This window comes from Neophocaena asiaeorientalis, unplaced genomic scaffold (genome assembly GCF_003031525.2).
Source record: "Neophocaena asiaeorientalis asiaeorientalis breed wild unplaced genomic scaffold, Neophocaena_asiaeorientalis_V1.1 scaffold210, whole genome shotgun sequence".
Lineage (NCBI taxonomy): Eukaryota > Metazoa > Chordata > Mammalia > Artiodactyla > Phocoenidae > Neophocaena > Neophocaena asiaeorientalis.
In genome coordinates, this window is record NW_020172282.1 from 896,173 (window position 1) to 913,248 (window position 17,076).

The 17,076-nt window shown below is 39.4% G+C and overlaps 1 protein-coding gene across 3 annotated transcripts in view; it reads left to right on the forward strand.

Annotated features, from left to right (window-relative positions):
* DTNA (dystrobrevin alpha) overlaps positions 1-17,076 on the forward strand; it is a 274,470-nt gene that overhangs the window by 56,569 nt on the left and 200,825 nt on the right. For all 3 annotated transcript variants that reach the window (XM_024764509.1, XM_024764517.1, XM_024764501.1), the window contains exon 2: positions 14,253-14,382. The gene's annotated coding sequence lies outside the window, so the exon portion shown is untranslated. The remainder of the gene's footprint in view (positions 1-14,252; positions 14,383-17,076) is intronic.

A 17,076-nucleotide genomic window follows, 5' to 3' on the forward strand; every position in this document is an offset into this window, starting at 1 on the left:
AGTAAAGTCAATAGTTAAAGTTAAAATGGATGAAAGAGAAATTTAAGGGTAAGAGGTGAATGGCTTTGGAGGCCCAAATTGGCATCTGTTCAACTCCAGGCCTCCACAGTCCTCAAAGTAGATGATGGCTAAGATGAAGAAGAAAAGAAGCTGGGTGACATATCTGATTCATGGACTAAAACTAAAAAGGATGGAGCAGCAAGGTACAGGAGAAAGGCTGCTAGGAACCTGTCAACACCAGCCAGAATTTAGGGGGATAATTTAATAGCGCTGAGAAATCACACTCAAAACACAAAACACACATTCAGGCAAATCTGGAAAGTATGATTTTTCACTGGTTGATTTTAAAAAACCAAATCAGTGTCTGGATTTTGCTTTTATCAAAATCCTTATTAAGTCAAAGTTTTAGCCCAATGTGTTATGATCCAGTTGGTACCACCACAGTCAAATCATTCTTGAGAGCATCTATATCTAAAACAGATTGAAAAGTTCAGGAAGCTACACCAATTCATTTCTACAGAGCTCATTTTGTTCTTCTCTAAGAGCGATGAGAGGAAAACATTTTCAGCATCTTTGGCGGTCCCTTTCATTCTTAGTAAGGTGGCCAGAATTAAATGAACTATGACAAATGCCCCTTCACCCCTGGACCTAAAGTTGAGGCCAACTGGACATTTAAGGTAGGATGTCTTCCAGGGCTTTGGCTCACGTTGTACCCATTCTTTGGTGTAGATCTCCAAGTCGGCACCTTGAATGGAACTTTGAAGCCTGTAATTTTTCAGTGACCCGCTACCATGGCCCCCTTCCTATCCCTTGTGTGTGTGTGTGTGTGTGTGTGTGTGTGTGTGAGAGAGAGAGAGAGAGAGAGAGAGAGAGAGACTGGAAGGAGATGAAATCAAATAACTTCTAAAGCAGCATTGTCCAATTGAAGTATAATGCGAGTCACATATGTAATTTTAAATTGTCTAGTAGCCACATTTAAAAATAGAAACAGGTGAAATTAATATAAATATATTTCACGCAACCCAATATATCAAAAATATTATCATTTCAACATGTAAGCAATGTAAAAACCTATCAAAAAGATATGATTCATTATTTTTTGTTCTGTATCTTTGGAATCCAGTGTGTATCTTGTACTTCCAACGCATCTTAATTTGAATGAGGCACATGTGAACTGCTCAATAGCCACAAGTAGATGGTGGCTATTGGATCGGACAGCCCGGATCTAAAACATGACTCCTTCTTAGCCCAACAGTATCCCCTTTGAAATGCCTAGCTTCTGACATTTCAGCTCTCAATCTGAGTATGTTTTTCTTCACAGAAGAAATCCATATGGATAATATCATAATCCAGGTTCCAATACAGACACACACACACGAACACACACAGGAACTCACATCCGAGCTTTAATGTCCTATCCGGATTTCCTTCTAAATAAACATGAAAAAAGAAATATTTCCTCTCTCTAGGGCTTTCTGATGCAGCATGGGTACCTGTTATCTTGCACATTAATGGGTTACCATATTTGGTGTTGTCAGAGCTGCTGACTCATGGCCCATGCTGCCGCGCTGCCCATGGTGCTTGTTTGACAGCATGCCAATGACAGCTGCCTCCAGCTTCTGAAAGGCTGACCTTGTAACAGCATTCACATTCTTTTGGGTGGCTTTTCTGACATACTCTCAACTCAAAAACTGTTTTTAAAACAAAAGTATAATGAAGTAGTGAGCTTCTAAAAACAATTGTATTTCAGTTCATTAAATTATCTGAGTGTGTCAAGCAGGGCAAACCACCAAGGAAATGAATACACAGAGGGAACCATCCTTGAAAGTAGACATTTGAGCTAGAGGCATATAATACTTGGGGACAGTGTTTTAAGATAACATGGGCATCCAAGTGAAACAGGGCTGTCACAGGATCTATTTTTCAACTTCCTCAAGAACCTTTATTAGCTCTATATTACTGAGCTATTTGAAACTCTCTTTAATTTTTTCAAAATTAACTAATTTACCTCATTTCCCACCCTAAAAGTTTTTTCCTCAAGTTCAGCTTCTAAACAAGAGGATATAATATGTTCTCCATTAATTAATAAATGCTAAGCTGCTATCAAATTCTTAAAACGGGGATCAAATTAGCCAGTAACTACTAGATACGACTCTAGCCGGTGGATAAGATGACCCTTCACACTGTACTCATCTCTACATGTAAAACACAATATTTACCTTTCAGCCAGCCTGCCTTCTGTTGGAGCAAAACTTTTGATTCTTTCCCTGGTGGCTAGGTCTGGAACTCTTGTGCACTCTAAGTCCTAAGTCTCTCCTCGAACTGATTTCCCAGTTCCTTCTTTCTGTTGCCTATTATCCCAGAATCTAATCTGAACTAACAGTAAAATTACCATGTGGTTCACATCTCACACAAAGTAGCCAAAGTCTGCTTTACTGATTTTTAGTGAGTTTCCAGTAAATAAACAGAATGGAGTGTTCAGCTAATTGTTTTGGCACTTTGTAGCCACTAGAGGGCGATCAAGGCTCCCCTCTATCCTCCCTTCCCACCCTTGTAAACCCAATGAGTGGTGACAGAGATGAGTCAAGGGCACAGTACATTGATCCTTGAAATGGAGGGGAAATGAAATTATATCTTTGGAGAAATGCAAAATATGGTAGCCTGCAAACCCTGCCAACACGTTTTGTTTGATCTATTCATTTGTAAATTTGAAGATTTCTTGTAAAAGTACGGATTTCCACCCTGACCATGAAAATAGGAATATATGGCCATACTGGGTCCATGCTTGTACTTGGGACAACCAGAGGAGCTGCTGTCTTTCACCAGGGCACACACTCTTCATTTCAATTCCATCTCTAACTCGCTCTATTATTTTTCCAACATTGAGACCAAATGGCATGTGCCACTTATACTCAAGCTTGCATCGTTGATTTCTTGTTGTGAAGAGCTGTTTGGTTTTAGATGTTTTCTGTTCTACTCAGGTCAATATCAAAAGTAATAAGAAAAATAGACCAAGTGAACCTCTTATAATTACAAGGAAAATAAGAGAGAGCATACGTCTTTGAAGAAGTAAAAAACATTCGTAGGGATAAAATATGCATGCAGAATGTGCCTGGGTCTCCTTGACTTAAACCCACCTATTTCCCCCATTTACATCAGTTAGATGGGCCTATGAGCTTAGAGTTTTCCAACACTCAGAATCTCTGCCAAATTCCTGTTGGTGAGAGTGCAACAGACATGTATGCACGTGTGTGTGCATACACGCCTCACCCTTTACTGAGGCAAATACCCTCATTCCCACTTTTTTCCTTAGAGACCATTTCCTTGAATTCAGTTTTCTCCACAAAGTGGTAAAATCTGGAGGACTGAGATTTGGGCAAGAGTAAATGTTGTAGGAAAGACATTTCTCAAGCGTTTGTTCTAGGCCTTAGGCAAATGGCGCCCCTGTGGCTCCTTGTAATCTGGCTTTTTGATCAGTGTAACCCACTGGTAATATCCGCTTCCCTCACATGACTGTGGCAGGTGGCAGATCAGGGATTGAGAGATCATGGGTCCCCGTCAAAATCCCATCTCTCATTTGTCATCACCAACTCTAACTACGAAGAAATCTCTCTCGTGATTGTCTACATAAGGATTTGCAAAATCAGCCTACAAAGGGCAAACTATCAATCTCTGTACTCAACTTAGTTGGAAAATATATATATATGCATGTAGCTTGTACTCACAGAGGAAATGTAGAACTAAATTTAGATTGGTGTAGCATAAACAGATTCCAGCAAACACAGTTGATATTCTGATTTACTCACATCATTGTTTCTTGATCTCAAAAAGAAGCGATAATATAAATGTTATAATCATAGTTAATACTTCTTGAGTTTACTGTGGGTCATGCACTATGCTAAGGGATCTCCTTTAATCCTTGGAACAGCTCTGGGCGGTAAGATCTGTTATTATTCCTATTTTAAAGGTGTGGAAAATGGGGCTTGGAGTGGGTAGGTAACTCAATCACTATTACATAAACATTAAATCAAAAGTGGGGTGAGATTTACCACCCCTCCGTCCAACCTCAGAGCCTTCACTCAACCACCTTCTTGTATTCCCTTCCTTTTAGGCCAATGGTTCTCAAAGTGAAGTCCCAAAGACACTTTCATGGGGCCCTTGAGGCCAAAGCTATTTTAATAATAACCCTAACATATTATTTGCCATTTTGATTGTGCAAACATTTGCACTGATGATGAAAAAGTAATGGTGGATAAAATTGGTGTAATTGTATTTTTTTTTTTTTTTTAACATCTTTATTGGGTGTAATTGTATTACAAATCAAGGCAGTGGCACCAGACTGTACTGGTTAGTAATTATCTTCTTCACTGTCGTGCAAAAACAGTAAAAAACAAAGCAGGCAACGATAACAACAACAGAAATCTTAATCCATCTTGAAACGCTGATGCACATCTTTTTAATATCCTGTGTGAGGCAATGGAAAGCATAAAGTGCTCTTGAAATATATTGAGGGACGATGGGTGTCTGAGAGTAAGACTGTTTGCTGTGCAAACTGAACTAGCCACATCTTTCACAGAACAACCTGTTTTCTTGAAAGAACAACTGGCAGGCACACTATGGTTACTCAGATGTGGTATTTGGCGACGATTTCCTTGAAAATGAATGAAGGGAGCCTGTCACAGCAGAGAAAACCAACAGTATTCTCTGACAATGACAAAATTCAAACTTGGAAGTAAAAATTAGAATTTTGGAAAGCTTACATCTGCCACTGTGAGCCTGACAGCTTCCCAATGCCTAAAAGACTTTTCTGATGAGATTGATGGTGACGTTAACGAATACGACTCTTTGTTATTGAGAGTGAAATGGGTCAACATTGGGAAGATCTACGTAACTCAGTGAACCAATACTTCTCAAATGGCCAGCTCATGATGTTGGAAAATCATGCATAAGTTAAAAAATCAATACAAATATGAGACAGATCATGAATTTTGGTGTGATGGACTATGCCAAGTTCATTGATGTGGTTTTAGATTCCACATGGCAACTCACCTTTAAGAAACAACACTTGTTGAGTTTCAGAGGCGAATCAAAGGAAAATATCCACAATCATCTGAAAGGCTATGAAATACTCTACCTTTCTGAACTGCATATCTGTGTAAGTTTGGAGTTTCTTCATATTCTTCAACCAAAACAACATATTGCAATAGGTTAAGTGCAGGAGCAGAAATGAAAACCCAGCTATCTTCTTTCTATGAAGCCAGAAATTAAAGAGTTTTCCAAAAATGTAAAAGCACACCCTACTTCTCACTACATTTTTTGTTTTGGAAAACATTACTATTTTTTTTTTAAAAAGATACCATTTATGTTACATTTAAAAGGTATTTACATTGTTATGTAAATACATTTATAAGTAAATTTTTTTTAAATTTCTAAGTCAATTTCTAATAAGTTAAATATTGATAGCTATAACACACATAATCACAAGCTCTATGGGGCCTTCAGAACAAAAGGTTTGCGTACCTATGATGTAGGGTATAATATTTTTTTTTAACTCCAAAATGGCATGGAAATTACTGATACCAAATTAAATGTATATCTTTTATCTCCATTTTGTTAAAAGACACTCATCTTCTCTGAGTCAGATGAAAATAAGTCAGGCTCTCAGGTGTCCTCAGGGGCTACTAGGGCATCTGGCATATTCAAGGCCATCAGTCAAGGTCATAGTGCACCACTGAAGGGCAAGGCCCGAATTGGCTCCCAGAATCAGATCCTTCTGTCTCTTTATGATTTCCAGAAGAAGCACTTCTTTGTCTAAGAAAACACTCTCCATCTTTTGCACATAAATATTTTTTCGGGGGAAACAAGATACATGAGATGTATTACAAACAAAAAAACAACGTTTGTCACTGAAATTGTGTCCAAATAATTGCTATTATGCAGACATGTTTTTTAATGAGAGTGAGCTTTCTGGTTAGGTTTTATGTAATATATTAGAGAAGAGTAATGTTTAAAAATGTGGAATTCTATCTGCTTAGTACAAAAAGTTAATTCAAGATATTTGGAGGAGGTATGGTTCTCTGCATGGAAACCTTTACTCCCGTATTTATCCATCACTCCGTTAATGTTAAGAATGTAACTGGTAAAGGTCCAGAAAATCTTTTTTTAATGTGGCTCCCCGACCCCATATCCAGTTTCATGACTTCTTTCCCTCCTTCCTCCTTCACTCCCTCTTTCCTTCCTTTCTTCTCTCCTTCCTTCCTTTCTTCTTTTCTATTTGTTTTGATCTTTACATCATGGTAAAATCAAACAGAACATATCAAATCACAAGGCATGATTAACCTCTAAGAAGTGTGCAGGACTTTAGCAAATGAATGAACATAAATTTGAAACAGATATTGATGGTCACATATCACCAGGGAAATTTCAGTAGAATCTGTGATATACCTGCCTGCGGCTAATTAAAATTTTGTCTCTTAAAAAATTCATTGGATAAATCTTTGACACATTCTGATTTAACACTCAAAGTTCAATTTCATTCTCTTTTTGATCAATTTGGCAGGTGTACTGAGATGCAAGAGACAAAAGGCTGAGCTTGGGTAAATCTTTTTTCTCCTGGTCAGCAAAAAATCTGTTCATCTTTCCGCCTTTCTTGGAATTAGGTTCAACATGCAGAGCTTAAAGTTTTAATGAGGTCACCGCTAGGGGATAGTTCGTGTATGTACTCAGTGTAGGTGCATATTGTTCAGAAAAGGAGATTTTCATTTAAGAAAACTTTTGGGACAATTCAGTTTAGTGATTGTGTAAGTTAATGAGACACTCACTGGTCTCACAGTTGTATTTTTTTAAGCTACAAAATGAGGTCATCACTCTCTCTAAAAGCATATTCTGAAAAAAAAAATGGCTCCTGGGTTTCTGATATTTTGGGATACATGGGTTTTGTACAGTAGAGGTTTCTATAACAAAATAAGCACTACTATAAAATAAAATGATCTACTGCCTTCTTCTGAAATATAACAGAAATGCGTTCTGTGTGGATGTGAGTGTATATAAAGCACATGAGTAAACTAAAGGATTTGGTGACTTTGGATGCCCCATAACTTCATATGTCATATCCTTTAATTAGCAAGTTTGATAAAATAATTTCATAGCCAGAAAAGAGGAAGTATTCATGCTGAATATGTGGGGATCACTAATAATAAAAAGGGTACAAAAAACAAAATTAAAACTTGAAATAAAATTATATATAGTTTATAGTCCCTCAATTTCATTAAAAATTATGTGTGTATGCATATATATGTATAGATAATGAGATATAATGTTTAGATAATATAGTAAATGTAGAATACCTTCATAGGGATTGCCTCTGGGTAGTGGAACGTGGATGACATTAGTTTTCTTTATAATTTATTATATTTTCCACACTTCTTAAAAGTAGTTACTTTATTTTTTTAAACTACTCTGTAAGTTTCCAGCCATCTCTGATTCATTTTTATTAAACCTGCTTCTTCATAAATAGTGGTGTATAGCTAATTACTTTTACATTTATTATTATTATATTATTTATTTATTTATTTTTGGCTGTGTTGGGTCTCGTTTCTGTGCGAGGGCCTTCTCTAGTCGCAGCAAGCAGGGGCCACTCTTCATCGCGGTGCGCGGGCCTCTCACTATCACGGCCTCTCTTGTTACGGAGCACAGGCTCCAGACGCGCAGGCTCGGTGGTTGTGGCACACGGGCCTAGTTGCTCCGCGGCATGTGGGATCTTCCCAGACCAGGGCTCGAACCCGTGTCCCCTGCACTGGCAGGCAGATTCTCAACCACTGCGCCACCAGGGAAGCCCTACATTTATTATATTAAAAAGGAAAAAATGATGGACACTCAAGTGAGCTCTCCATGATTGAGCTCCTCTGTGAGGGACACTGCCCAGGTTCAGTGCAAATCATTAAACATATGGGGAGGATGTTCTTTTAAAATGCAGATATCATCTGGGTGAGCAACTGCCTTAGCCTACAGTGAGATGCAGCAGATAGAAACACAAAGGCGTTGCCTCTGAAAAACATGCTGTGCAAGGAACAGAGCTGAGAAATCCTTTATAAACCACCTTCTTCCTTCTCAGCACCTTTAAAACAGTTGACTGAATACCCGCCTGAACTGATGTTGACAAGCATATATTTTTTTTCTTACGGGTTCCTGAATGTCAGCAGGCCTCTGGCTTTATGCTGGGAAAAAATTCCACATTCACTGCAGAATGTATATGTCCATTCCTCTGACAGCTATTTCATCCAAATAGTGTTGTTCTCTCCACTTTATCTTACTTTAACCTGAGTGATGAAGTATAATTTTTTTTATCCCTGTCTGTTGGTGAAATATCAAGAGGAAAACGGGACACTCTGCTACTATCTTCCACTTGCTCAAATATCCTCTTGTGGTCTTGTTATATGTCCTAGGGGGTAGTAAAGAACCTGAACTGATGTTGACAAGCATATATTTTTTTTTCTTACGTGTTCCTGAATGTCAGCAGGCCTCTGGCTTTATGCTGGGAAAAAATTCCACATTCACTGCAGAATGTATATGTCCATTCCTCTGACAGCTATTTCATCCAAATAGTGTTGTTCTCTCCACTTTATCTTACTTTAACCTGAGTGATGAAGTATAATTTTTTTTATCCCTGTCTGTTGGTGAAATATCAAGAGGAAAACGGGACACTCTGCTACTATCTTCCACTTGCTCAAATATCCTCTTGTGGTCTTGTTATATGTCCTAGGGGGTAGTAAAGTAGGTGACTGAGAGGTGAGGCAGGCAGTGACTCTACTTTCCCTGTGTGGGTATCTAGATTTTTAGAATTGTGAAGTACAGCCCATGTTTCTGCCATCATTGGGCTATATATAATCTGATGGACAGGGATTACAGACGCACGACTCCCTCTGAGATTAGATTCATTTCCACGATTATTTGGCCAAAGACTTCAAAACTTCACAGAAATGAGGTGTCTGCACAGCAAGAAGCAGATGCAGCCAGTCTCAACAGTAATTCCCTTGGCGCCCAGAATTTCTGCTGGGATTCTAGTGACTCTGCCCTTCTGTGATTAGGCGGATCACACTGGATTGGAGCAGCTAGGCTGTCCCACTGCTACAGCCTCTTTATCTACGGAGCCTGAAGCAACAATCTGTGCGCTTAATAGGAAATATGTGCAGACATCCAAGACCTTCCTGGTTCTCAGGCTGAACTCTGTGTCAACAAGAACAAATCTTTGGAACAAAGAGGGTGCCCCAGTATCCATCCCTGTGCACTAATTCTGTCTCCAGCTTTAAAGCATCCAGAAAGGCCCATCTCCACAGTCTCCTCCCTGATTCTGACCTAATAACCTTGTATCTGGAGTGATTCTGATTTTAGTCCAAAGGCCATGATCCCAAATCCACTTTACTGTAGCTTCCTGAGCCACTTTAATGTTCTTAGGCCAGTAACTAATGATCTGGTGACAGGATCTAATAAGTTTATACCACAACTCTGTGTAGGAAAGAGTGAGAAAACACTGACCTTCAGAATGTTTGCTAATTGTTCCACCATCAATTGAACAAACATTTAGTCAGGAGAATTATTCATCATTAAAGCTGATGTGCTAAAGACGATGAAGAAATAAACAAGACGGTCCCTGCCAAATTGCATATATTCTTATACAGAGAAGAAAATTTATAGCAATTGTACATAGTAACATGTGCTACGGAGAAGGAACACAAAGCATGGTGTGCAGACACCAAGGTCCGGGTACGGAGGGGCTAAGAGTAGAGGTGGGCGATGCGGGAGGAGTTTGATGCAGTAGATAGAGTTGGAGGAGCTTCCAGAGACGAATTAGGCCTAACTTGTGTGGCATCAGAGGTCTGGAGGAGACCAGTGGTAAAATTAGAGGATACTATTAGGACTGAGGGGACTCGAACCATCTAACCAGTGTTTCTTAGCCTCGGCATTGCTGTCACTTAAGACTGATAATTATTTTCTGACGGGAGCTGTCCTGTGCCTGTAGGATGTCCAGCAGCATCCCTGGCCTCTACCTACTAGATGTCAGTCTCACTTACCCTCCCTCCACCATCAGAAATGTCTCTATACATTGCCAACTGTCCCTGGGAGGTGAGGACGAAATCATCCCTGGTTGAAAAGCACTGGTCTCAACCAATACCCTCATTTTACTAATGTGAAAACGGCAACCCCGTTAAGTATAAATGATTTGCCCAGCTAGTTAGTGGGAGAGACAAAAATAAAACCCAGGCTTCTGATCCTATTCAGCCTCCTTTCTATAACATCACAAGGTGCTTCAAGGACCTTTCAGATCTAAGTTTTTCCTCTTCCTCCAGCCTCATTGTTTTTAGGTAGTTAGGGATCTGACTGATGCTGTGTGTGTGAACAGGGGTAGCCAGAGTCCTGAGCTCGGCCTCAGCACTGGCATGACACCCTAGCATGCCACTGGGTTTTGGTTTTTTAATTTTATTGAAGTATAGTTGATTTACAATGTTGCATTAATTTCTCCTATATAGCAAAGTGATTCAGTTACACATATATATTCTTTTTCATATTCTTTTCCATTATGGTTTGTCCCAGGATATTGAGTATAGTTCCCTGTGCTGTACAGTAGGACCTTGTTGTTTATCCATCCTATAGATGCTAGTTCCTAGCATGCCATTTGTGACTATGGCAGCAGAGTCACTCGTAAAAATCAGGACCTATTTAAGTTGTTGGGAAATTATCTGCACGAGTAGTTATTGTTCCCCAAGTGACTTTGACCATTCTTAGCCAAATCCCTTAATAACTGCTACAACTTAAGCCAACTGACAGTGTAAAATACCAGAAAAGCCCCACACGCATGCTTATGAATGCAGTGCAATGCTTCATCTTGGCATTTTTCTGGGGCGCCCTTTGCAGATCTCTGGTCTTCATCATCTGTAACTGGTCCTCGAAACACTGAACCTGCCCCCTATGACTACAGTGATCTGAAAGTGGTCTCCATCCTAACCTCTGAAGTCTAGAAAGCTGGACTCATAACACTATAGTCTCCCAAGCATAACTAAAAGGGAAGAAAAGGCTACAGAAGAGATACTAGACAACCTCATCTTCAATCCTCCTTTTCACAGTTAGGCAATCCTAGTTCTACCTAACAAGGAAAGTAGATATAATGCTCACTTGGGTTCTACATCTTTTCAGAGTGAATAAAGGCCTTTGAATTTTTCCCATTGCGAGGAGATTATTTTCAGTATGGTGCAAACTCATAGGGGTAGAAAGAGGAAACTGGATCAAATGTTTATAAGAAAAGAGGACCACGAGGTATATTCATTCATTCATGCAATAAATATTACTGCCTATTTGTTAGGCATTGTTCCAAGCCTCAGGGGTACAGTAGTGAACAAAGTTCCTGCCTTCGTGGAGCTTATATCCTAGCGTGAAGTGACAATGAATAAATAATAAGTAGTAGAAGTGCTATGTGGGTGAATATATATGAAGGTAAGCAATAGAGAATGAGGGAGGAGTACTGTTTTAGGTGGGAAGATCAGTAAGGACATGAATGTGAATAAAAATGTGAATATTCACTCCAGTCTAATATTTGGTTTCCTCCCACATAACCTCGTTTGGGAGTGTATGTGCTTGATCAAGTCCCACTACCACCAATGATTATCAAGCCTTTATTTAAATTGATCCCATGAGTGTAAAGATTACTATCTTGTTTTGGTGGTCCATCCTGTTTCTGTGTGCTCTACATTGAGGAGATTATCTTAATAAGAAAAAATCCGACCCCAGCAACTTCCATCCAAACTATAGGACTAAAATATGGCGCCCCAGATGAACCAAATACTTCTTTCTCTTGTGGTACTCAGTGGTAAGGTATTGACTCCTAACTCCAATCCGGACACTGACCAAAAGCTCTTCAGGGAGCCAGATGGAAGGAGACAGAGTTTTATTTCATCCCATGACACTAAATTTTAACTTCAAGTCACACAGTCAAACTAGAATTTGATAGCTGATGTAGAATTAAATAAGTTAAAGAGAGAAAAGTATCATTTTCTCTTCCTAATCAATGTTCACATGAGAATTTTGCTTTGCAAGTGTCTACCGGGCTTCTGGGAGAATAGAGGGGAGGATGGATGCCTTTAATTCAGTGACAGTTTGGGAGGTGGCCACCCTCAGACTCAAGACTAGAAAGAATTATGGATAATCAGTCTGCATCCTCTGAAGTGGTCTCAAGGGACAGAAGCCAAGAGGGGTAGGGATGGAGCTGCCTACCAGACAGCTGGTTTCGATCACTGCCTATGAGATACAGGCTGAGATGGGGGCCACTTCCTGATCGAGAAGGAATAGCAGAAATGAAAGCTGGCTCATAATCAAGATATCATCCAAATGGCAACTTTCACTGCAGTCACAGATCCCAGTTAAGGCGTGAAACTTGAACCTCCCTGTGGGTCCTTTCACATAGCATCTCTATCTGAGCTCATCGCCCTCCTAGTGGATTGCAATCTGGGATGATCCAGGGACCTGGGCAAAAACCAAAAATGCAAAATGTGCTTCCCAAAATTGCCAGGTAGAAGAGTATAAGCAGCAGCTTGATCCTAAGAGGTGCCCAGGCCTAAGGGATTTCTTGAGTGACTCTACATTGCCAGATATAGCTGGATGTAAGTTTATCTGTATGTGTAAGATTTATCATATACATATATATAGTCATATAAAATTATATAAGATGGTGTAAGATTTCCATTTATTTCCTGTTGCTCTGACTTGGAGAGCTGCATTCATGAGGGAGGGATAATATTTTTAACATATTCCCAGATGCATAGGTCTAATTTACCCAAACCCCAATTTTTTAAAAAATTAGTAGCATGTACGTTAGGAAACCAAAAAATATCTGAAAGTGCTACTGTTGTAATAATACATTTAATTCAAAGAATGCCAGTTGTACGCATGTCCCTAGAATCTAAGTACAGTGAAAGACTATTGGGTTCTAATGTGAGAGAACAGGTGTTAATTGTGTCGTGAAAATCTCTTTATATCCTGTTAAATAAATATAATGCAATCATGAATATATCTGAGAACTTGGATTAGAGGGAGGGGGTAGTTATTGTATAGAATTTTCTCTATGAACCCAAAAGCCTAGGAGGCCTGAAGCCATGAAAGTTAAAAATAATTATGCCCTTGTTTTAGATAACCTGGGCTAAAGAAGACAGTTGGGAGAGGAAAGCGAAGGGTGGGTCTGGAGACAGAGGCCATCTCCCACCAGCCAGAGTACGGAGCTAGGCTCCTCTGTGCCTTCCTTTTCTGGCTTTACTGCCATCAGACATCTTCTCCGCTTTGTTTGCTGTGATCCCCCTTCCCCCCATTCTCTTCCTTCTTCTGAACATGGGATTTCCTGACTTCACATTTCTGCTGCTTCAAGCCACCTAGCACGTGGGATAGTAACATCCAGCCTGTGTGCTGGTGAAAAGAAGAAAGGGGGGAAGGGAAGGGGAAGAAAGAAAGGTGGGAAGGACTAGCTGATGAGAGATGGTGGGCAAAGCATCTGGTCACTTTCATGCAGCAGGACTCTTGGGCAAATTGCCACATGCGACCTGGAGCCTCTCCTTCTATTCTCATTTGTGAGTTTTCTCAGAAGGCAAAAGATTATAAAAATCATTCCACCTGGTTAAGAAACACCAACAGACCATATTCTGAACTATTTACTATCTACGTCATTGCTCTACAACGTCATAAAGCGTGCGGATCATTCAATCATGTCAGGGTGCCTCTGCGGTAGCCTACACCCACATCTACCATCGGAGGCGATGCCAGTCTGAGGATTCTGCCTTCAACTGTAGTTTCCTTGGCTTTAGGAGAAATTATGGTGACACAATATTCCAGAAAATTACCAACTTGGAAAACAGAAGATTCCAGGTTTTCCCATTTCTGGGTTTTTAATCAACCAAAAACAAGAGGCAGTGTTAGCAGCCCAAGGTTCAAGGCTACTCTGTCACTAACCAGCTGCTTAATCTTGGACAGTCACTTTACCCCCCTGGTCCTCACCATCTTCCTCTGTAAAACAACTTCTGGCACAAATGTCTATTTTTTCAACATTTCTTATAGTAAATGAAAACCAAAGTTCTGAGTTGAGTATTACAAATCGTTCTTAGTGGATGAACGGATTTGTAAAACACCATATGTTCTAGATCTGCCCATTCTGTTTCTGTAATAAACATGTAAGTGTGAGTTGCTTAGTTAAATAAAAGTGTAATTTCTCATTGCAGATAAGTGAGATTTACCAGTCCCTGGATGAAACGCTTGGAAAGTCTTTAAATGCCAGAGTTGACTGCCATTTCGAAGAAAAGAAAATAGATGGTTTTGAAAAGTTCATGCTGTTTCTTCATTGAATTTTAGGTGAGTGAGTCTGAGACAAGAAATTTAAGATGGACATTGAACTATTTCCCCTTAAAGTGTTTCTCTTCTTTGCATGAAAAGAAAATGGGGTTCAATATAACCAGCATTTTATACTTTTAATGAGGTGCCGCATAGTGAAAGACTCAGTTTCTGTGCCTTTTGTTTATTTATTTTTATTATCAGAAACGATCTTGAATGATGAGGTGTAAGACACAGAGATGACCTTGACATCTCTTGCTGATTTCTATTAAGCAGATGTAGTAATGCTTCATTCTATTGTACAGGTCATCAAGTTTTTAAATATATAACAGTATTTAATATCAAAGTAATAAGCAAAAATGAGCTAAGACCATGTTTTAGTGATATAAATGAGAGAAAAATTTAATGGTGATAATGACAGTTTAGTCATTACAGGTCTGGGTGTGAGATAAGGCTAACATTTCAGAGGCTGCCGGCTGGGAGATGTCATATTGCTTAATTTAAGGCAGGGCATGGTTTAGGTTAGGTGTGGTTTTCAAACTGCTGTGCACAATTAATCATGCATATGTGCTCACACACTAAGCTTTGTTTTCCTGATCATGAGATAGATGGATATATATTTTTTACATCACCATACATAATTACCCTTCCGTGCTACAAAAGACGTGAGCGTACAAATTGGTGACTATTAGTCTGCAATATGCCACTGTCATTTCTCAGCAGATCAGAGAGGAATAGAGGAATTGAGTGGTGGTCTTACTGAGGAAATTGTGTGGCTTTTTCCACCACCTCCTGAGTCCTGTTTTCAAAGTGTGGCTTTATTATCTACTTTAAAGAATGGTGATTTCCAGAACGTCGGAATGTACCTCTGTTCACAGTTCTGAATAAAACAATGCAACTGACAGAGCATTGACCACTGTCTAAATCTAATCCAAAACGACAGTGATGACTCCTTTCTACCTTTTATTAACTTCAAAGTGAAGGTGGATTATTGTCTCATCGTCTTAAGGGGGTGTAAATTTGGTTTATTGAGGTCATGTGTGGAACTAAAATGGTGATTTCATTTATTTACAAGATATTTGTTGAATGTAATTCCCAGGAGCTAAACTTAATGCCCTTTAAAAATATCAGTAAATCAGTTTGCCTAGTGTAACATTGCTCTGGAGGAGAAAATGAACATGGAAAACTTATTTTCTTAACTTACTTAACTCCCAGCTTTCCACTGTGCTGGTCTGGGCCTGTTTTTAACTTCGCATCCGCTCCTTGCCCTGCTCCTATTCTGCTGATTCCTTGGGGGCTGACCCCTAGAGGCTGGGTTTTCCAGCCCCCAGACCCACCCCCTGTTGCCTCTAGCTTCCCGCAGTGACCTTGAACTCTGAGCTCCAGTAATGTCACCTCTTCCCTCCGTCCCTTGAGACTTGTGGGTAGTGGTGTCTGTGGCTTCCTGCTGGTACTAACCTCCAGGTTGATTTGCCATCCTTAGTTTAGCTTCTCAATTCTTCCATCACCTGTATTAACAATTTTCCTGTATTAAATTCCATCTGTTTTAAATATTTAGACTGTTTTCTCTTTTCTTGGTTAGATCCTAACCGACCCATCAGTGCTTCATTAATTTCTCCCAAAATTATTGGAAGAAAAGTGAACAGGGATTACTTGCTTCTCCCAAGGAAAATAAATGATTCTCAGGAAAGAAAATTTTAAGTTAAATGTAAAGCTGGATATTTTTACACTGAAAAAAACTAACCTAATATATTTAAAGCCATATTCTAAGCTATACAGTATCGCAGCATTAACTCGTTAGTGTTAACAGAGTCTTTGTCAATATTCCCATTTTGCGTATCAAGTTAATGGGAAGATTTTTTAAATTCTCAGATATGCACCAAATATGAGTTTTACTTTTCTAATATTCGCATTTCACAAGCTTCTGTACGACCAGTATAAGAACTTCCTAGGGCATCAGTCTCATTCCTACATTCACATTTAAATCTCAGGCTTCAGATTTATTTTATTATGGATCTGATCACTGTCTTTCAGTAATGGTTGTTTGCTATTTGAAGATCCCTTATGGTCCGAACATTTCCCATGTGCCTTAATAAAAACTGAGTATACTGGAAAGCAAAGTGATGAGGATGCCAAAGTCTGTCCTTTTTGACAGGTAAACGATTCACCGCTGCCCAGCAACCCCACTCACTCTAAAGGGCTTCCTGGATATTAAAGAGGCTTTGCACTTAATCATTTTGGCACTTCACTTGGTTATTTTCAACGCGAGTGCCTCGGTATTTTCATTTCCTTCTCATTTATTTATGTAGACATTTTCCTTTTCAATCTTTTCTCAGAGGTCATGATGACTGCTCGTATGTCCATCTTAATGTATTGTGGGTACACTCACAAGGACATGGTGTCCCTTCTACCAACAAATTTTCATCTGTTCAACCAATGTCAGTGTTAAACCTGCAATGCCTAACTGAGAATCCTTTTAGACAATGTGAAAGTGAGGTCGTGAGCATGATTTCCTGGACCCCTTCATAACCTAAAATTGGGAGACACAGGGATGTGTAGCTTAATGGTATGGTTTAAAATGCACTATATAACTGGTGTCCTCACATCTTCCTTAGTTTGGTACAACACCGAAAATTCTAATCATTCACATTTCTCTCTAGTTTATGGAAATGAGGCTTTATAAAGTCGTATTCAGAAAAAATAGTCTTGGGAAGA